This window comes from Heptranchias perlo, chromosome 20 (assembly GCF_035084215.1).
Source record: "Heptranchias perlo isolate sHepPer1 chromosome 20, sHepPer1.hap1, whole genome shotgun sequence".
NCBI classification, from domain to species: Eukaryota; Metazoa; Chordata; class Chondrichthyes; order Hexanchiformes; family Hexanchidae; genus Heptranchias; species Heptranchias perlo.
In genome coordinates, this window is record NC_090344.1 from 22,465,155 (window position 1) to 22,487,807 (window position 22,653).

The following is a 22,653-nucleotide window of genomic DNA, read 5'->3' on the forward strand; positions in this document are numbered from 1 at the left end:
CTATGATTCGATGATTGGATGGACAGAGCGGTCTAAAAGGATAGGCGATCCGTTGTGAGGAGCAGGGAAACTTTCGACTGGTTGCACGGCTGTGTTACTGACGGCTCGTTGGTCTCAGATTATGGTTTTCACTTTGGGCGTTTCACTAATTGATATGTGAGAGGTCCGGGGTTCAAATTCCTGGACGAGCCCTCCTGTGTCACTATTTTCAGTGGAAATTCATTCATTTATTTTTCACATCTTTTCAGCGTTGCAGAATACAGGATTGACTTAATTCCAGAGCATGTTTGACGTTTCGTGGCTCGAATGCAGAGGGTTTGTCGACGCAACACCACATAGGGAAAGGAAAATGTCTCAACGTGGTGTGCAGATTGAAGCTGAATGTGAATCTATCTCTTTTCCGGGGTGCAGAAAGAAAATGCTCCTTCATCGGCCGGGAATCAATCCCCGTCTCCTCGGGTGGCAGGTGAGAATTCTACCAGTGAAACAGCAACGTCTGGACGGTCGCGGCTGCATGTGTCCAGTTGGAAACCTGTCTGAAAGAACATATAGTCTCACAAATCTCCTGTGAGTACCCTGTGCATTCTGAATAACAGTCGTGCATCAAAGGCGCTCGCAGCTGCGGTCGTCGCGTGGTTCAGACGTTAGATCTGAAACCCAATGTGGTTGGAATCGTGCTATCGGCGCTATTGTGTAAAGTTTTGTTCAATGCTCAAATAAATATGAACTGGAGATAACGGGTTGCAATTCCTTCCCTCAGAGAGATGCTCCACCGCGGCAGATCATTTTAACTGGGAGCCCAGTGGTCTCTTGCAAAATATCAAGATACGTGAAGGGAACTTCACAATCTTCCACAACTGTCCAAAACTGGGCACCGCACTTTATAAAGGATGTGAAGGCGTCAGAGAGGGTGCAGAAACATTTACTGGAGTGGTTCCAGGGATGAGGTCATCAGTTGCGTGGGTAGACTGGAGAAGCTGGAGTTGTTCCCTTCGAGCAGAGAAAGTTGAGTGGAGATTTGATAGAAGTGTTCAAAATCATGACGGGTTTAGATAAAGTAAATTTTAAAAAACTGCTCCCGTTGGCGGAATGGTCGAGAACCAGAGGATGCAGATTTACGGTGGTTGACAAAAGAACCAAAGGCGATAAAAGGAAAAACTTCTTAAACTAGCGAGTGGATATAACCTGGAATGCATCGCCTGAAAGGGTGGTGGAAGCAGATTTAATCCTTGTTTCTAAGAGGAATTGGATAAGTATTTGAAGGGAAAATATTTGCAGGTATACGGGGAAAGAACGGGGGAATGGGACGATCTGGATTGCACTTAAAGAGAGCTGGCACAGGCTCGATGGGCCGAATGGCCTCCTTCTGTGCAGTGACGATTCTATGATTCTATATCTCCCAATCTCCATCGTAAATGCTGCTAACTTGACGTTAGGTTTTTTCGATACTTTTATCTCTCTATCTCTCTCTGTCTCTGTCTCTCTGTGTTTCCCCCTGATGGACTTCTCAGGCAGCATTGAACAGCCAAAGCTGATCGAAACTGCGACACCAGCAGAGAACGGTAAAGATCGAAAGACTGAGACAGGAGGAAAACTAAAAATCCAACCCAGATGATGAACTCGCAGATAATATCTACACATTAATGTCTCTTCGTCCTCATAGTGAAAACATCAGTAATTTTATTCCAGTATAAAAAGAAAGAAAGTCTTGTCTTTATAAAGCGACTTTCACGACCTCAAGACCTCCCAAAGCGCTATACAGCCAATGAGGTATTTTTGAAGTGTAGTCACTTTAATACTTGTGGTTGAGTGGATAATCTGCGGATGCCGAGGGAGACAACAATGTCACTTTCGAGAAATTAATTCTGAAAAGTCTCACTTGGCATGACAAGTCGCACATTCAAAACGAATGTGGTAAAGAGAGGCTAATATTGTTGATATGAAATAGTTAGTGTACAACTTCACATTGCTGTGCATCGGAATAGAAAAAGTGATTGGATGGATCGCAGGATGGCCGATCGGCGATGGGTTGCACCGAATTCTGCACTGGTTGCACCCTTTTGGTAGCAGTAGCTGTTCTGTTTGTGCATAGCTGCGATGGCCGAGTGGTTAAGGCGTTGGACTCGAAATCTAATGGGGTTTTCCTGCGCAGGTTCGAATCCTGCTCGTAGCGCTATTTCTTATAGATTTGTTCAATGATCAAACGAATAAGGACTGGAGTTGACGGACCGTGTTCCCTCCCTCAGAGAGATGATCCAGCGTGGCAAATGCTTTTAATTCGGAGCCAATGGTCTCTTGCAGAGTTGCACGGCACGTGAAAGAATCTCTACCAAGCTCCATCTTAAATTCTGCTCGTTCGCAAAGCTTGATATTTATCCGATTTGTTTCTATACTTTAATCTCTCCCTGTCCCTGTCTCTTGACTCTCTGAATTTTCCCCTGATGGACTTCTCAGGTTTTCTTGAACGGCCAAGGATGATCGAACCTGCAACACCAGCAGAGAAGGGTAAAGATGGAAAGACTGAGACGGGGGGAGAAGCAAAGGTGCAACCCAGTTGATTTATTCGGAGCTATTGTCCACACATTTATGTCTCTTCGACCTCACAGTGAAAAAAATCAGCAATTTGAATACAGTGCACTTATGGTAGAGTGTTTAAATGCGAGTGTTGAGACACACAACAATCGAACCGTTGCCATGGTGATGATCGAATCTAAACACTAGACCACAAAGAAACGCTGAAAATTCTTTGGTGCGAACAAGCAGCCCAACGCGGCCTTTCCTACTTGCCTCTTTGTAATTCAGGTCATTATCGTGCGAGACAAGCTGCTCGCAAAAGAATGGCATTTTCTGTTCAAAATACTATCGCGACAGAAAGTGATGTTCAGGCAATGACAGCACCAAGTGCAACGAGGCATGTACATGAAATGGAAAGTGAGGTAAAATACTACCACAAGCTGCTGATGGACATGTTTCCATTTCCAAAATTCACGAACCTGAATGCAGCTCCTGGGAAAACTGCAATGCCACGCAGGTCCATCATGAATCATTTGAAGCAACTGGCAGTTTAAAGTGGCATCTCCTCCTGCTTCTGTCGGGGGTGAAGGAGTGAAACCGTCGTTATAAACGTACAGTTTGATTTTGTACTGAACTGTGCAGAGATGGAGCACAAATACTGGGGCTGTGAGATATTCTATATTATTCATATTTAACCACAAGAATATCCGCAGTCAGAAGCTGAAAAGAAGGGAGAGATAAGAGGCCTGAAAATAAACACAGAGCTGAATGAATCACGGAAGAGTGAAAGAAAAGTAAATCTTACCAGTTCTGCTGTGTTCCGTGCGCAATCTTGGGCGCTCCCCGATGGACTGATGGTTGGAATTTAATGCTCCCACCAACGCATGAGTTCGATTCCAAGTCAGCGAATTAACTTCAGCAAAAGTTATTAAATTAATTACATGAAACTAATTAAACCCTGTTGGTAGATGAATGACTGTTTTATTCACCATTAATCAAACGATAACTTTCTATTTCATACTGAAGGAGATGTTGACGTGGTTACCGAGAGACAGTCAAAACTTTAATCAGATTTTTATGCTTTGCAGGTGATCAAATTTCATCATTTTATAGACTGTATCTTAAGAGTATGATTAAAAGCTCAGTGCAGCTGTTGTTAAATTTAAAATGAATAGGAAATTGTCGCCTTTTATTACAAGAACGCCCGAACCGGTTCTACGATCAAGATGAAAGTAACGCAACGAGGCGCATCTGATACAAAAATCCCCACCGTTTTGCTTTTCCAACATAAAGGGTGTGACATTTATTTTCTGAACATAGAAACAGTCTGGTCTCGCTCACTACAGAAATCTCCATGTCACAGCGAACCCGCTCTCCTGCAGCGAGTGCGGCCTCCCTTCGGGCCTTTCGGGGGCTTGTCTGCCAAGGAGAATTGTAATTTTCTTGCTTCCAAAACATACATTGAAACCCTGGAACTTTGAGGCGATGAATCCTGAGGAAAAATAAAATAAGAGCTCGAACCATCAAACTTCCGTGCAAACCGACAGCACCAACTAGACAGGCGAAGATGTCACTTGCTAAACCAATAATTAATTGGGCTAATCTTTGAGTTTGCAGCGACCAATATAACAACTGTCTACAGTCAGTCCAAAATGAATGGTTGAAGCTTGTAGGAGTGAAAATCCAACCAGCCAGTCTTCACTCTTAAACCAGCAACTATGAAGAAAAACATGCCGGAGAAATACTCGCTTTCAGTGCGGTGACACTGGGCCAGAGTAAAGCTCAGTTAATATGATTGGCGAGTGGCTGGAGGGTGGATTTCGAACTCCTGACCGATTGCACTGTGCATTTTCCAGATCTGCTTGGAGCACCAATCCCTTCAATTCATCACTTACAGGGACAATTCGATTCTCGGTTTCATTTCGCTGACGCTTGGTGAAATTTTACAAATTGGAAGCGATCAGTGTCAAAGCTAAACACGTCACCGACATGCTCACAGATATAAAGCGGCCACACTCTGCTTCAGCAAGATGAAAGCCGAGAGCGATTTCACGGTCAAATATAATGGCTAACAAAACTTATTCAAAGAAAGTGCAGGTCGTTGAGTTGCCTTTAAATTCCTGATTGTTCGCATCGAACTTCTTCCCATTGCGTTTGAGAGCCACGTGGGGCGATTTGGGGACTTCATTTCATTTTATGCAGAAGTTTCAAATGCAGTTCAAGGTCAAAAGTCCTGGGACCACTGTTGTTCACAATTTACCGGTGCTGGGACCACTGTTGTTCACAATTTATCGGTGCTGGGACCACTGTTGTTCGCAATTTATCGGTGTTGGGACCACTGTTGTTTACAATTTGTCGGTGCTGCGACCATTGTTGTTCACAATTTATCGGTGCTGGGATTACTGTTGTTCACAATTTACCAGTGTTGGGACCACTGTTGTTCACAATTTGTCGGTGCTGCGACCATTGTTGTTCACAATTTATCGGTGTTGGGATTACTGTTGTTCACAATTTATCAGTGCTGGGTTTGAGAATGCATACGGGGCGCCCTTTTAATAAAAATGCATATGGGGTAAGCTTTTAGTGGTTTATAGTGAGATACCTCCATAGCGAAGTAGCAGTGTGGTGAACCAATGGTTAATATAAGTAGCCCATTTTGCTGGCTAGAATTAGAAACAATGAGCTTCTTCTTTGACCACCTGTTTACGTTATTAATTTTCTTTATGTATAAGCCTGCCTTGTGTTAATCAAGCAAAGAGATATGATAAAGTTGAATTCTAGTATAAGGAGTTGTCATGCAGCTGCATTAATGAATGGATCTCCCTTTGCAGGCAAGGTCAAAAAACATCCCAAGCCAGAGATAAGGTAGCCTCCCTTTTCCTTGGCATACACATGAACAAGTATTACCTGTGAGTGGTCGGTCATTATGTCAGTTAGCATGGCTTGCCAAGACTCAGCTTATGATTGGTTTTAACCCCTCGCTACTCATGTCCCTCCCCACTCTGAAAATGTATAATTGTGTGGATCTGCCTATGTAATTTTGCCTGCTCTATGAGATTGACCAGACTCTGTCAAGAGTTGAAATCAATTCTATAGATAAGGTCAGCTGCAGCTAATAAAATGTGTTAAACTTTCAAGTGTTATTCTCATCAGTTATTGCTGAACCAGACTAAGGGTAAAGAAATCCGGAATCGTCATTTGGGGGCTCGGGTCCTGGATCTCAACGGTCGATCACCGAGAGTTCGCGGCGTAAGAGACGAATTGTCTTGGACACGGACGAAGGAGAGGGCGCCCCGGGTGAGTAAATACTTCCTTACCACTCCGGCTTTCCTAAATCTGTTAAGTCTGACGACGAATCGTCCAATCGCTAACTCTTGCGTGGCGTCCTTACGAGATTCAGCTTAGTACTTAGTCTGGCGAATACACGGATATAGGTTAGTGATTAATATCACTAAGGTTCAGTCGGCTTACTGAGGGAGTGGTAATCAACACACCACTCGGTCAAGCTTTGAGTTCCTAGTAATTGAGTATAAACCGAAACTCTGAAGCGGTAGGTCAGTGATCAACAAACAACACTGAGTCCAGTTCGCGTTCCTGGTCATTGAAAACAAACAGGAAGTGCGAATACGGTGGTGTTAACCAGTTCACTTGACTGGGGAGCGACAATACGGTTGTGTTAACTGGTTGACTAAGGCTAAGGGTAACAAAACAAGATAAGATGGGTAATTATCTGGATGTCACTACGGAACAGGCAAGTGCCTTACAAATTTTGTGTGAAAAATATCCGGACAAGGTAAAACAATTAAGACAGTTGTCAGGGGGGCTGAATAAAAAACTGGGAAATGATGAATGGCCATTGGGGGGAACTAAAAACCTCGATGCCGTCAAAAAGGCTCAGGAATTAATTTGGAAAAATAACAGAGGTACCACAGCCAAAGAACTAATTGCTTTATGGAAACAGTACTGTCAAGAAAAAAATCTTGCGTAAGTCAGCTGATTCAACTAAGTGCAGACGCCTCAGCGGGTTAAAGTAGGTGTAGAGAACACATGACGTCTTGTCCAATCAGCTGAGTTATCAAGTATAGAATTGTGATAGTTAAGATAGGCCTTGATTGTTGTGTAATTACAGTGTGGAGGATTGTATAACCTATTGTATAAACTATAAGCCATGGGCACCAACGCTAGCAAAATCCCTCCAAAGAGAACACCTGCTGCTTACATGTACAGAAACTTTGCGAAAGAAACAACTGACGAGTTGATAGTTTGGTCCAAATGGACCAGAACTAAGAAATATCCCTTTCCCGAAGACGGTACATTTAAAATGGATAGAATTAAATGACTTGAAAAATGTGTAAAAGACAGAGACCCGAAAAAGAAAGGTTCTGTTGTTTTAGTGTACTGTCCCTTTAAAAAGCCAGTCTTGATCAATGTTTTTTCTGTCGGTGTTATGGGCCACGCCCCCTTCTTACTGCGTCTTACGTGTTTTCTTCTTTTGTGTGATGTATCTGTCTTGTCTTGTGTTGTGTTTAATTCTGATATTGTTGAATTAAAATTGGAGTTATTGAGGTTAAGTGACCTATTAAATTTTGGTTCTTATACTGTCTGAGGCTAACCATTACACAGGTGAACATGAGGTAACAATTGGTATAGGTTATATTATTAAAATCGACCCAATTACTCTGAAATGCCAAAGGCACCCAGACAATGCTACAGTGAGAGAGAGAAAAATTGTTAAGAAAGGAATGTAAAACAAATCGTATGAAAAGAAAGCATAGGTTAGACAATTGGAAGTCCATTACTTGAGCTATGTACTGACACAGGGTACTGAACGCCTATCAGTTTTACCCCGCCACAGTATGATAAGGAAGTTAGCTCCAATACAAAATCTGACCAAAGAGGGGAGACCTTCCCTGACAAATTATATAACTCGCATTGAGAATGCTAAGAAAACTCAGCAATTAGATCAACACCTCCTAACTCAAGTGTTAAAACAAAGCGAGACATGCAATGCAAGTGGACATCGTAAAAGAGATAGACAAATATGGAGACGTAAAAGGTCTGTGATAAGTGATATAGCAACTGCCTTTAATACAGGTGCCTCAGTTGTTAACACCATTGATTTGGCAACATTAGATCAAAAGGTCAGAGATTTCGGGTCTCGCATTAAAGATATATTAAAAAAATAAATGAAAATACAGATAAGGAATTGTCTGAGGATCAAATGCTGACCATACAATTTGCAAAGGATAGCTACAGTGCTAGAAACACATGCCCAAACCATTAATAAATTAATAAAAGAGGAATATAACGTATCTTAGCAGGCGGCTGCTAATGATATCTGCTTAATTTGGTTACATCTTGAAAGCACAGAGATTAGGACTTGGAGTTGGAAATTTCAGTCTGCAGTCCTACGTACATCTGTATGTGGGAGAGACAGTGTTTATCTCAGACAGGCTGCGAGCTCCAGAGAGAGAGAGACTAGTCAATTTCTCTCTCCTGTTTTGTTTTCTGATTTTGTTTCGGGTAAAAAGGGATTATTCCTTTGGACAAAATAAATAATAAATGATGATTTGACAAATTAATCCCTTGGGCTCTCAAGAAGAGCCGCAATGGGTTTTCTGTGTTTATTTTAAAACAGGTGACCCTGGTTTTTGGGACCACGCGAGTGTTGATGGTGCAGGATTACCAAGAGTAGTTCTTTGACATAAAAAGGCTTTACAAAGTTACGGTGCAACCTTTGCTGGAGAAAATTTGTCCAGGAAACGATCCAGTGGTGTTAAAGATTTAAGACTTTAGCTGCAGACATCAGCAGATACCAAATGTCACAGCGTGGTGATATCAACCTGATACTCTTCTTTCGAAAACATTTTGATTTGTTTTGTGTTAACCCATTTATTCTCTTCCGAGACAGAGTGCTCGAGGTGGGAAGATATGGAAGTTACATCCAAAATTAATTACGAGCGCTTCATCTCGACTATAACAAAACCACAAAGCCTGGATATAATATGTTTCTGAAATTGGAATTGATAAGAAAAATTTATATGAGTTGCTATTCAAGCACTCGAGAAAGGAAAAATATACTTGTAATTTAAGGAGATAATCAAATTATATTTTAAAATAAAAGAAGTCCAGTCTAAATGGTTCCTATTGAATGCTGTGTATCAAGGAAGAATTCTTTTCGAGAGGGAAGAGAATTTTACATTGACCTGTCAGTCCAACAATACTGCTCTCAAGTTGGGATAATTGTGAAATGATAGAAGGAACTCGGGCACAATGTAATGGGATATTTTGGGAAATGAAAAGCGGTTCAAGAAGAAATTAGGTAAAATAAATAAATTTTGGGATATTGGACCAGGACTGTAAATATTTTATCGGACAGTAACGTTCCTCCAGGGCTCATGATAGGTAATATAATGGGTTATGTAAAATTGGATGAGAGGAAGTGATTGAGAATTAAAGTAAAGAAACAGAGAAATTACACCAAATGGGAATTTCTCTAAAGTCATTGAATTGGGCATGATTAAAAAAAAATCAATCTGGCATAAATACGCAATCTAGTGAAAGTCAGGAAACTGTAGTTGAGAATAGTAAGTTGAAAGCTTTCTCGTGGAGATATTTGTGTCCTTGCCTATAATGAACAATGAGAAAGCTACACTCAATAGCCTGGCCACTACCCTGACATCGGGACCATGCAGGGGGAGATAAGCACTCTAGACACCCCTGATCTTTTTGATAAGATAACCTGAAAACCTAAGAATGGCTACAGTGGACATAAAAGATACAAATGTATGTTGCCATCATCTGAAACGGAGACCAGGATGAAGAACATGATTACAAAGGCCTATGGCCTGGTGAGCTAGTGCAACCACTCTTTAAACAAACCAGTTGTTTTTACAGCACTGAATCCTACAGGATATATGATGTGTGCCAGGGAAAACGTTCGGAAATACCATGAGGAAGAAGAGACCGGCCAGCAGAAAGTTAATATCCAAGAACACTACCTATGATATGTTGCTAGTATGCGGAGATACATGAAGAAGATACACTGAAGAATGAGTCTCACACAGGCTCAGTTACTTGACAACAGCACAACATGAAATGGGTAATGTGGTCGAGGCGAGTGAGAAATCCTTTTAAACAAGGCACTGACACATGGTCCATAGAGAAACCAACTGATTAATGAAACAGTCAGGAAACACTGGTACCAATCAGATGGACTGAAATTAAAGTAAAGAGGGACATAGTAATTTGGATTTCCAAAATTCAGGGTTAGGTTCCCATCAGTTAACAATGAAATTGAGAGAAACAATACTTAGAAGATATCCGCACGATAGATACAAAATTACAAAATTATGAGGGGCCCAGATAAAGTAGACAGGAAGGACCTGTTTCCCCTAGCAGAGGGTTCAAGAACTAGAGGACATAGATTTAAGCTGATTGACTGGAACAAAATTAAAGGGATGTGTTACTCGACATGCTGCCACTGTATGTCCTGATACTGTTGGACACAGCCCAGAAGCACAGTGTGGGTTTAACAATACCGGTACCAATCGGGATATTAACTGTACCATGGAGGCCCTAGAAGCGGATCTAAAACCCACTCAAGTGGCATAAGCCGGAGAGGGCGAATGCTGTGTTACAACTAATTTGAAAACATTTAAATATGCCAATCTAACTTGTGATATTTTAAGTCCAGAATTCTGATCCATTCCTGAAGTCCCGGTTCGGATTGGACCCGAGGAAATGGTAGAGATACACCGGCATAACCTCACCACCTTACAAGTTTCTGAGAATGTCAAAAAGGACTTAAAAGAATATCCGGACACATTTGGGTATCTGACACCCCTGTTGCCTAAATACTTGAAAGCATTGCGAATGGAGATACGCCTCTCCAAGAAGGATTATTATAACCTACAACAGGACAATAAAGACATTAAGCATGACATTGACGAAATTAAAGTCACCACCTGGTGAGATGACCTCTGGAATTTGGGACTGAATATATAGATCCATCCTTGGATTAGATTAATTTCATATGCATTAGTCATAGTGCAGTTTGTTGTAATATGATTCTTGATTCTCATTGCATGTAATAAATGTAAGCAGAGGATGAAGGGCTTAGCAAAGATAGCAAAACAGAGCCTGGGTGAGAATGTCCCCATTGCCTCTGTGATTTCAACTAAGAAAACATCTTAATGGTACCGGGAGTAGCACCCGCTGGGGTAAGGTGCATGTAAAAGGGGAGACAATCATAGTTTAATAGGATTATCAGATGCTCTGCCTCTCTTCCACCCGGACTGGTGGCCAACACGAAGGGAACCTGGTTAAGATGAGGTACAGCATCGAACGGGATATTGTAGCGAAAATTTGGATTAAGGGATATAAAGGGGAGGGCCCCAATTCACAGGTGTAAAATGATCTGAAGGTACCATTCAGTCTAGTTAGGCTGGAAACAAAATATAAAACACCATGGGATATTTGACTATGTTAGCCCTTTTCAAGCTAACATGAATAGGTTTAGCTGACCAAGAACATTCGCAGCTTACTTGAGTAATGTTTAGAAGGAGTCTGTTCCTGAGAAGAGATAAGAGTACAAAGGCGTATTGATGAAACATGTCTGAGTTCTATTGGGACTTCGCTAGTTCAAGGGCTAGTCAAATTTGTTGTTATAATTCTTATAGCTTATTGCTTACTTAAATGTTGCTGCGCTATGATGTCCAATATGGGTCAGGGTGCCCCAAAGATGTTAAGAGTAAGACAGACCAATGTATGTGATAAGAAGGAAACAGAGGATGTAGCAAGGTATGATGTGGATGAACAATTTAATGGACTGAATAAAATGAATGTGACCGAATATGAGGCTGTGCCCAGGCATAACTGCTGAGTGAGCAAGGATTGGTTATCATTAAATGATAAAAGGGGGGGATGATAATGCCTACGGGGCGACCTTTTAATAAAAATGCATATGGGGTAAGCTTTTAGTGGTTTATAGTGAGATACCTCCATAGCGAAGTAGCAGTGTGGTGAACCAATGGTTAATATAAGTAGCCCATTTTGCTGGCTAGAATTAGAAACAATGAGCTTCTTCTTTGACCACCTGTTTACGTTATTAATTTTCTTTATGTATAAGCCTGCCTTGTGTTAATCAAGCAAAGAGATATGATAAAGTTGAATTCGAGTATAAGGAGTTGTCATGCAGCTGCATTAATGAATGGATCTCCCTTTGCAGGCAAGGTCAAAAAACATCCCAAGCCAGAGATAAGGTAGCCTCCCTTTTCCTTGGCATACGCATGAACAAGTATTACCTGTGAGTGGTCGGTCATTATGTCAGTTAGCATGGCTTGCCAAGACTCAGCTTATGATTGGTTTTAACCCCTCGCTACTCATGTCCCTCCCCACTCTGAAAATGTATAATTGTGTGGATCTGCCTATGTAATTTTGCCTGCTCTATGAGATTGACCAGACTCTGTCAAGAGTTGAAATCAATTCTATAGATAAGGTCAGCTGCAGCTAATAAATTGTGTTAAACTTTCAAGTGTTATTCTCATCAGTTATTGCTGAACCAGACTAAGGGTAAAGAAATCCGGTATCGTCAGGTTCACGGTTGTTCACAATTTATCGGTGCTGGGTTCACAGTTGTTCACAATTTATCGGTGCTGGGTCCACTGTTGTTCTCAATTTATCGGTGCTGGGACAACTGTTGTTCACAATTTATCGGTGCTGGGTCCACTGTTGTTCACAATTTATCGGTGCTGGGACAACTGTTGTTCACAATTTATCGGTGCTGGGTCCACTGTTGTTCACAGTTTATCGGGGCTGGGGCCACTGTTGTTCACAATTTATCGGTGCTGGGACAACTGTTGTTCACAATTTATCGGTGCTGGGACCATTGTTGTTCACAATTTATCGGTGATGGGACCACTGTTGTTCACAATTTACATTCATGATTTAGTCATAGGAATCGGAAATACAATTTCAAAATTGACAGACAGCACATAATTGGGAGCTGTAGTTAATGCAAAGGAAAAATGCGAAAAATACAGGAAGACGTCAGTAAACTTGCAAAATGGGCGTGTAAATGGCAAATTAGTTTCAATATTTATTGTGCATTCCCTTGCCTTGATTTCCCTCCCTAAATGCATTACCTCATTCTCCAGATTGAATTGCATTTGCCACTATTCTATCCACCTGTCCATTCCACTGATATCTACCTGCAGTCCACAGCTTCTCTCCTCACCATCAACCACACGACCAATTTTTGCATCTTCTGCAAAATTGTTAATAATACCCCGTACATTTAAATCCAAATCAATGATCTGTGCTACGAAAAGCAGCGACCTAGTACGGATCCCTGCGGAACCCCACTCGAGACAGCCTAGCAGTCACAAAAACACCCGTCGACCATTGCTTCCTGCCACTCAGTCAATTTTGGATCAACTTGCCAATTTCCCTTGGATCCAATGGGCTTTTACACTTTTGACCAATCTGCCATGTAGGACTTTGTCAAAAGCCTCGCGAAAATCTATGTAGACTACAAAAAACGCACTGCCCTCATCCACCTTCCTTGACACCTCCAAAAAAATTCAATTCAAACGACCTTCCCTTAACAAATCCATGCTGACTGCCCTTCATTAATCCGTCCCTTTCTAAATGAAGATTAATACTTTCCCCCAGAATTGTGCTCAATACCGAGGTTAGGCTGACTGGCCTGCAATAATTCGATCTATTCCTTTCTCCCTTTTTAAACAACGGTACAACTTCAGCATTCCTCCAATCCTCCGGCATCTCATCTGTAGCCAGGGAGGATTGGAAAATGATGGTCAGAGCCTCCGCTATTTCCTTCCTTGCTTCTGTTAACAGCCTGGGATGTATTTCATCCGGGCCTGGCGATTCAGGTGGAGTGATTTGGGGACTTCCTTTCTCTCTTTGCAAAATTTGCACCGCAGGTCAAGATCACAAGTCCAGTTCCAAATTAGGACTACTTCCGGGCTTGAACCTCAAATCGTGAATTTTCCCTCGACCCCAACGAGCCCAGAAACAAGAACGTGTCTTGAAATTAACGTGGCAGACACATTCGATGAGAGGTCTGTCTGTCCAATGAAAGGGCGTTTTTGAACAGTCATTCTGGTATCCGTTTCCTCCTGAACAAATACAAATACCACAGTGTTATTTTGTCGCTCAATTCCACATATTAGGTAAAATAACAAGCTACACAAGGCACTGCTGGGAGTTGAACGCAGGATTTTCTGTTTACTAGATAGACGCTTTAACCAACTAAGCCACAGCACCAACTGATAACACTGCGCCCCCACCTCCTCATGAATATCTATCAGCGACACTTCACTGTTGTGGCTTCAGGCTGTTTTATCTTTGTCTGTTTCGCTTGTCCGTTCACCTGTGCATTCCGATGCTGTCTGCATTTCTCGCTGTGTTTATCTTTGTGGGTAAATGTGTTCCTCTTCAATGCCATGTTGAATTAAATAGTGACTACCTGATATCCATGGCCCCAATGATTTGGAGTCCCCACCTCCACAAATGCAAACACCTTATCTACGTCTAACCTATCAAACCCTTGCATAATCTTAAAGTCCGAGATCAGGTCACCCCTCAGCCTTCTCTTTTCCATACAGAAGAGTTCCAGTCTGTTCAAACTTTCAATATGGAAAAGTGTGAGTTCATCGACGTTGGACTGAAGCAAGACAGATCAGAGTATTTTCGAAATGGTGAGAAGCTAGGAACTGTGGAGGAGCAGAGATATTTCGGGGTCCAAGTACAGAAATCGCTAAAAGCCAGTGGAATGGGTGAAAAATTAATTTAAATGTCTCATGGATGTTGGCCTTTATTTCAAGGAAGCTGGTATACAAAGGTGGGAAGTATGTTAAAGATAGAAATCCCTGCTGAGACCCCATTTAAAGTACTGCATTCAGCTCTGGGCACCACACATCAGGAAGGAAATATTGGCCTTGGATTGGTGCAGCGCAGAATGACCAGAATGATACCGGGGTTAAAATGGTTAAATTATGAGGACAGGTTATGCGGAGGTCGGTCCTCATTTTTCTCTTATGGATCCGGCCCCATCCGTTTACTGTGGACGGGAGCGGGTCTGATACCAAGTCAGTCAGAATCGGATGCAAATCACATCACGGGCACAGCGGCTCTGGGACTGGCGACTGGTTTTGCATTGAGTCTTTTTTTGGGATAGGCTGTACATTGTTTGCATAATAATAATAAGTTTGATAAAATGAAGGTTTTTTCAGTTATTTCCCATTTCCACCCTCACCAGTTTTATATACTAAAAGGTAACAATGTTTAAGGGGTGTGATGTACAATGTTGGTGGAATCAGTGCAATTTAACTTGAGAAATTGTAGAATCTCTTGTCTATCCCAGGCTCTTACCTCAGGTTTAGACCCTCAGCTAGTTTAAAACCTGTCACTCACTGATAAAAATAAACCAGTAACAACCCCGAAACCTCAGCGGGTATATTTGTTCCGATACTAAGTGACGGTCAAAATTTCCAGTGAAATTCTCGATCAGCAAATCCCAGAGGCTGTTTTGGGTTTGACAAACTGTGAAACAGATTGTTTTAAAAGCCGGAAAGAGGGAACAACTGGTGGTTGATATTAAGTGTTATACATTAACTCTTTCTGTTTCCGATTTACAATTTATCTTTGTGTGTGACTGACAGGAGCGGCTATAACGGAGCCCAGTGACTGGGTAACGAGCTGCACTGAATCATTGTCCTGTGTTACAGACCGGCTCGTTGGACCTGTTCATTCCATCTCATCTCATTGTCAGCAAACAGGAAATTACTGAAGTTAAGGCTGGTGAATAACAGCTCGAAATATCAATCCTCTCTACCATTGGGGACAGAGTCTTCCGAAAAACAGGGATTTTCACTCATGCAAATTTCATCCACATTTTCTGCTCTTCATTTCTCAGATCTATTTGATGCGGCTTTCGCTTCAATTCACGACCTACAGGAAAAACCCGATTTTATCGTCGATTTTCGGGTCAAGAGGTATGGCGAGATTTCAAATAATTGAAATCGACCCTTATTAACGCCAATATCGTCACCTACACGTTTGACAAATGCAAAGCGGCTTCACTCACGGTTTTGCTGCACAACTCGTTCAAAGATACTGTCGGTAATTGGAGGGTCTTTGAAGTGATGACACGAACATCACAATTCGCGCTGCCATTTTCCTCAAGACGCTTCAGATTCATGTGGAATGATTTCGGTCCGGCTGTTAAATCCGCTCCCTCTTCACAAATCCGCCTTTGAACCCGTATCCTTTAGTATTTTTGATGACCGATACCAAATCGGTTTGCCCTGTACTGAACATTACTTTTTTAAATATTACAGATAAGCAGAGCACTTGAGCTGTCACAGCTGTGACTTTGACCATTCTCCCTCTCCTCTAGATCTCCCCGGTAACTGCCACTAACCACAATCTTCTGTCACACTTCTCCATCAGGAAGTTCCGAGCCGAGGTTTTCAAATGAAATAAGGCCCATCTCTTCAATCAACGACAGCTCAGAGAGAGTTTCTCAGTTTCATTTCACACTTTATCCAAATCCTCCTCAAAGCACCATCAAAAGTTGTCCTTTAGTTAATAATAAGATCAATAAAAGTTTTTATCTTCTGGGGTTTTGTTTCAGATTCCAGGGCTTTTAAAGTTCACTGCGGATATTTATCGAAGCGCATCTTGATTGGACGCTTCTTGGAGAAATCGGAGAAAGAGCACAAAGCGATAATTCAGAGACGGAAAATGAAGCTGTTTGACGGGAGCACTGATAAAACCGATTGTGCGCTGCTCTTGTGGCGCAAGCGCTCAGCGTGCGGTACTTTTATAAACTCCAGAAATGCCCAGGTTGTGAATTTGAGCCTCATCTGGAACAATCGAACATTTTGAGTTCAAGGTACAACTGTTATGTTCCATAACGCATCTACTTCTTAGTGTTCCCATGTGAGCACTTGGGTTCCTCTGGCCTACCGTCTTGCAATGGTAGGTGTGAATTTACTTGTTTATAGGGGAGAGGGAGCCATGAGCGGCAGCTGATATGGCAAAGGGGCCGGTACGAGATCTTTCAATCTAAAGAACTAAACATACAATTTTTCTTTTCGTTTAGCGGATATTCATCAGTTGGAAGTTTCGTGTGGCGAAAATCTGGATGGGAAATATTCTCCCTGGTGTCACTGTGTAACGGGTGAAATTATTCAGCTCACAGATGTTAATACGCTGAAAGGTCGAGAGGCCTTTTCCAGTTCCCGTGTGGGACAAGTTCAGCTTTTGAGCCACTATGTAAAGTGTTATTTTAATTGCTGCTAACGAATGACAAGACATTGTTAAATAATAGCTACATCATGAAATAAATTTAAAAAAGAAAAAGATAGTTCCCTGGAAGTAAAGGGAATTCGGGGTTACGGGGAGCGGGCAGGGAATTGGACATGAATTTAGATTTGAGGTTAGGATCAGATCAGCCATGATCTTATTGAATGGCGGAGCAGGCTCGAGGGGCCGATTGGCCTGCTCCTGCTCCGATTCCTTATGTTCTTATTTGGCACAAACACGAATAATTGTGAACTCACGACTTCACTGTCCATGTTTCTTACATCATGTTCAACAGAAACAAGGATTCTCCTCAACACGTTGCTAACAATTTTATAACAGGGACCCTCACCCAATTTCGACGTCTACGATGGATAATTCAGAGTCCTACAATGAATAAGTACGATAGGAACTTAACAAATTGCGAGCCTACATAGCTCAGTAGGTAGAGCAACAGACTTTTAAAACGGGTAGTGATCTGAGGATCCAGTGTTCTGGTTGTAAATTTTGAAACAGCTGGCAAGTTCTGTCTTCGCAGCGGAGCAACAACGACGGGACAGACGATGCCTGCGATGTGTTGTCAAAGCTTCGGTGTTATCTTGTTTCCCAGGGATGGGCAGTAATGCGCTGCCTGAAGCGGCAACTGCAGCTTCCCGCCAGCAACGTGTGATTGGAGAGAGCGGGGCCGGACAGGCGGCCTGAATGTTGTTGCTCTCGTGGCTTCACTCAATGCGGGAGCTGGGGAACATCGAACATCGAAAAACTGATCTGTTTGTTGCGGCGGCTGCAATGCTGTTTATAACTGCATTTATAAACCGAGGCAGCGCTGCAGGATCCTTTAATGACCTCTCACAAATCAACTGAAAACAATCGCAATGTGCAGCTTTGAGAGAGGCTTCCTGCACAGTCGGGGCATGAAACGTGAATGAGGGCGAGACACTGTCTGTATATGTGTAGTGTTTGAATGTGTATTGAACTATACAGAGAATGGAAAATATATCGGTTCTGTGAGGTGTGGTATTTTATTCACATTTTACCACAGACCGAATTCTTGCTTTTTTTCAGACGTATTGATTTTTAGTAGGTAACTTTTTCAAAATGGTTCTGCCCGGTTTCGAACTGGAGACCTTTCCCGTGTTTGGCGAACGTGATAACCACTGCACGACAGAAACTCTGCTGCACACGTTGCAATACTCATTAAACTCTGAAAAAAGACGAATAGTTGTTCAAATCGCCATTAATCAACTAATAACTTTTTGTTTCAGGCTGACGGAAATCCTAACTTTTTTTTATGTGTTCATTCACCAGGCAGAATATAGAAAGTTCAGAGGGGATGTGAAAGAGGAAATAAGGGGGTCAAAGAGAGAGTATAAGAATAGACTGGCGGCCAACATAAAAGGGAATCCAAAAGTCTTCCACAGGCATGTAAACATTAAACTGGGAGTTAGAACCCGACCCTGATTCGGGACCACAAAGGAGATCGATTCATGGAGGCAGCCCAAAAATGTTTCTGCCCGGTTTCGAACCGGGGACCTTTCGCGTGTTAGGCGAACGTGATAACCACTACACTACAGAAACTCTGATGCACGTATTATTATCGGAAACCCTCAGAAGATAGCTGCCGTCTGCACATGCTCTCAGTGTGGGAGACGGGTCCCTTTCCCGTTCAGGGAATTAACTTCGACAAAATAGTTTACTGTATTAATTTCGCAATACTCATTAAACTCTGAAAAAAGACGAATAGTTGTTCAAATCGCCATTAATCAACTCATAACTTTCTGTTTCAGGCTAACGGAAACCCTAGCTTTTTTTTCATTCATTCACCAGGCAGAATACAGACAGTTGAGAGGGGAACTGAAAGGGGAAATGAGAGGGGCAAAGAGAGAGTATGAGAAATGGCTGGCGGCCAACATAAAAGTGAATCCAAAAGTCTTCCACAGGCATGTAAACATTAAACGGGTCGGAAAAACCCGACTCGAATTCGGGATCATGAAGGAAATCGACTCATGGAGGCAGCCCAAAAATGTGCCTGCCCGGTTTTAAACCAGGGACTTTTCGTGTGTTAAACTAACGCGGTAAACACTACACTGCAGAAACTCTGCTGTTCTCGTATTTGTAGGAAACCCTCAGAAGATCGCTGCCGTCTGCAAATGCTCTCAATGTGGGAGACGGGTCCCTTTCCCATTTTGGGAATTAACTTCTACAAAATAGTTTACTGCATTAATTTCGCAATACTCATTAAAATCGGAAAAAAGACGAATAGTTGATCGAATCGCCATCAATCAACTAATTACTTTCTGTTTCAGGCTGACGGAAAACCTAACTTTTTTTTATTCATTCACCAGCAGAATATGTAAAGTTGGGAGGGGAACTGAAAGCGGAAATAAGTGGGGCAAAGAAAGGGTATGAGAATAGACTGGTGGCCAACATAAAAGGCAATCCAAAAGACTTCCACACGCATGTAAACATTAAACGAGCCAGACGCTGATTCGGGATCATAAAGGAAATCGATTCATGGAGGCAGAGGGGGTGGCCCAAAAATGTTTCGTTCCGGTTTCGAACCAGGGACTTTTCGCGTGCTAGGCACACGTGATAACTACTACACCACAGAAACTCTGCTGCATCTTTGGCTTTTGGAAACCCTCAGAAGATAGCTGGCTTCTGCAAATGCTCTCAGTGTGGGAGACGGGTCCCTTTCCCGTTCAGGGAATTAACTTCTACAAAATAGTTAACTGTATTAATTTCGCAATACTCATTAAACTCTGAAAAAAGATGAATAGTTCTTCAAATCGCCATTAATCATCTAATCACTTTCTGTTTCAGGCTGACGGAAATCCTAACTTTTTTTTTATTCATTCACCAGGCAGAATACAGAAAGTTGAGAGGAGAACTGAAAGGGGAAATACGATGGGCAAAGAGAATACTTTGCATCTGTCTTTACCAAGAGTGAAGTTGCTGCCAGAGTCTCAGTATAGGAAGATATAGTTGAGATACTGAATGGGTTAAACATTGATAAAGAACGGGTGCTTGAAAGGCCAGCTGCACTTGAAGTCGATCAGTCACCCGATCCGGATGGGAAGCATCCTCGGTTGCTGAGGGAAGTAAGAGGGGAAATTGCAGAGGTACTGGCCATAATCTTCCAAACATCCAAAGATACCGGGGTGGTGCAGAGGACTGGAGAATTGCAAATGTTACACCCTTCTTCAAAAAAGAGTGCAAGGGTGAACCCAGCAACAAGAGGCCAGTCAGGTAAACTCAGTGGTGGGGAAACATTCAGAAACTATAATCCGGGACAGAATTAACAGTCACTTGGACGAGTGTGGATTGATTAGGAAAAGCCAGCACGTCTTTGTTAAAGGCCAATCGTGTTTAACTGACCTGATGGAATATTTTGATGAGTTAACATAGAGGGTAGATGAAAGCAATGCAGTTGATGCAGTGTATATGGACTTTCAAAAGGCGTTTGATAAAGTGCCGCACTTTAGACTTATCAGTAAGTTTGTGGCCCATGGATTAAAGGGGGCAGTAGAAACATGGATACAGAATTAGCTCAGGGACAGGAAACAGACAGTAGTGGAGAGCGGATGTTTTGTGGAATGGAGGGAGTTATACAGTGGTGTTCCCCAGGGGTCAATGCTGGGACCATTGCTTTTCTTGATATATATTAATGATTTGGACTTGGGTGTACAGGGCACAACTTCAAAATTTGCAGATGACACAAAATTTGGAAGGGTAGTAAACAGTGTGGAGGAGAGTAATAATCTGCAAGAGGTTATGGACAGGCTGGTGGCATAGCGGACAAGTGGCAGATTAAATTTAACGCAGAAAAATGCGTACTGATCCATTTCTTGTCGGAAGAACGAGTAGAGGCAATATAAACTAGAGGGCATAACTCTAAAAGAGGTACAGGAACAGATAGATATGGGGGTTTATGTGCACAGCTGGTTGAAGGTGGCAGAGCAGGTTGAGAAAGCCATTAAAAAGCATCCGGGATCCTGGGCTTTATAAATAGAGGCATAGAGTACAAAAGTATGGAAGACATTATGAAACTTAATAAAACACTGGTTCGGCCACAACGGGAGTATTGTGTCCAGTTCTGGGCACCGCACTTTAGTAAAGATGTGAAGGCCTTAGAGAGGGTGCAGAAGAGATTTACAAAAATTATTAAAGGGATGACCTACTTTAGTTACGTAGATAGACTGGAGAAGCTGGGATTGTTCTCCTTGGAACAGAGACGGTTGCGAGGAGAATTAATAGAGGTATTCAAGATCATGATGGGTCTGGACAGAATAGATGGGGAGAAACTTTTCCCATTGGCTGAAGTGTCAAGAACCAGAGGATATCGATTTCAGGTGATTGGCAAAAGAGCCAAAGGTGACATGAGGAAAAACTTTTTCAAACAGCGAATGGTTCGAACCTGGAATGCACTGCCCGAGGGGGTGGTGGAGGCAGGTTCAACCTCGGGCTTCAAAATGGAACTGGATAATTACTTCAAAGGAAAAGAATTTCCGGGCGACGGCGATCGGATGGGAAAGTGGGACCAGCTGGATTGCTGTTGCATTGAGCCGAAGGGTCTCCTTCCTTGCTGCAACCTTTCTCCGAAATCTATGATTTCATCGGATGGAGGTGTCGCTGACAATGCCAGCATTTATTGCCCATCCTTAATTGCCCTTGAGAAGGTGGTGGTGAGCCGCCTTCCTGAACCGCTGAAGTCCGTGTGCTGAAGGTTCTTCAACAGTGCTGTTTGATAGGGAGTTCCAGGATTGCGACCAAGTGATGATGAAGGAACGGCGATATATTTCCAAGTGAGGATGATGTGTGACTTGGAGGGGAATGTGCAGGTTGTGTTGTTCCCATGTGCCTGCTGCTCTTGTCCTTCTACGTGGTAGAGGTCGCGGGCTTGGGTGGTGCTGTCGAAGAAGCCTTATCGAATAGCACTGCTACATTGCATCTTATAGATGGTACACACTGCAGCCACGGTGCGCTGGTCGTGGAGGGAGTGAATGTTTAAGGTAGTGAATGGAGTGCCATTCAAGCGGGCTGCTTTGTCCTGGATGGTGTCGAGCTTCTTGAGTGTTGTTGGAGCTGCACTCATCCAGGCAAGTGGAGAGTATTCCATCACACTCCTGACTTGCGCCTTGTAGATGGTGAATGGCGGGAGAGAGTGAGACCAGAGCGGGGATAAAAACAGAGCGGAGAGAGCGGGAGTTCAGTCGGTGAGCGGCGGGAGAGAGCGAGACCAGAGCGGGGATAGAAACAGCGCGGAGAGAGCGGGAGTTCAGTCGGTGAGCGGCGGGAGAGAGCGAGACCAGAGCGGGGATAGAAACAGCGCGGAGAGAGCGGGAGTTCAGTCGGTGAGCGGCGGGAGAGAGCGAGACCAGAGCGGGGATATAAACAGCGCGGAGAGAGCGAGAGTTCAGTCGGTGAGCGGCGGGAGAGTGCGAGACCAGAGCGGGGATAAAAACAGCGCGGAGAGAGCGAGAGTCCAGTCGGTGAGCGGTGGCAAAGAGCGAGCCAGAGCGGGGATAAAAACAGCGCGGAGAGAGCGAGAGTTCAGTCGGTGAGCGGCGGGAGAGAGCGAGACCAGAGCGGGGATAAAAACAGCGCGGAGAGAGCGAGAGTCCAGTCGGTGAGCGGCGGCAAAGAGCGAGACCAGAGCGGGGATATAAACAGCGCGGAGAGAGCGAGAGTTCAGTCGGTGAGCGGCGGGAGAGAGCGAGACCAGAGCGGGGATAAAAACAGCGCGGAGAGAGCGAGAGTCCAGTCGGTGAGCAGCGGGAGAGAGCGAGACCAGAGCGGAGATATAAA

The 22,653-nt window shown here is 43.1% G+C and overlaps 2 non-coding genes across 2 annotated transcripts; one reads left to right on the plus strand and one right to left on the minus strand.

The window, feature by feature from the left end:
- Nucleotides 1–2,091: 2,091 nt before the first annotated feature.
- Nucleotides 2,092–2,173, plus strand: trnas-cga (transfer RNA serine (anticodon CGA)). Its single transcript has one exon. It is a non-coding gene; the product is annotated as a tRNA-Ser (tRNA).
- Nucleotides 2,174–18,350: 16,177 nt separating this feature from the next.
- On the minus strand, nt 18,351–18,423 carry trnav-aac (transfer RNA valine (anticodon AAC)). The gene has a single exon. It is a non-coding gene; the product is annotated as a tRNA-Val (tRNA).
- Nucleotides 18,424–22,653: the final 4,230 nt, after the last annotated feature.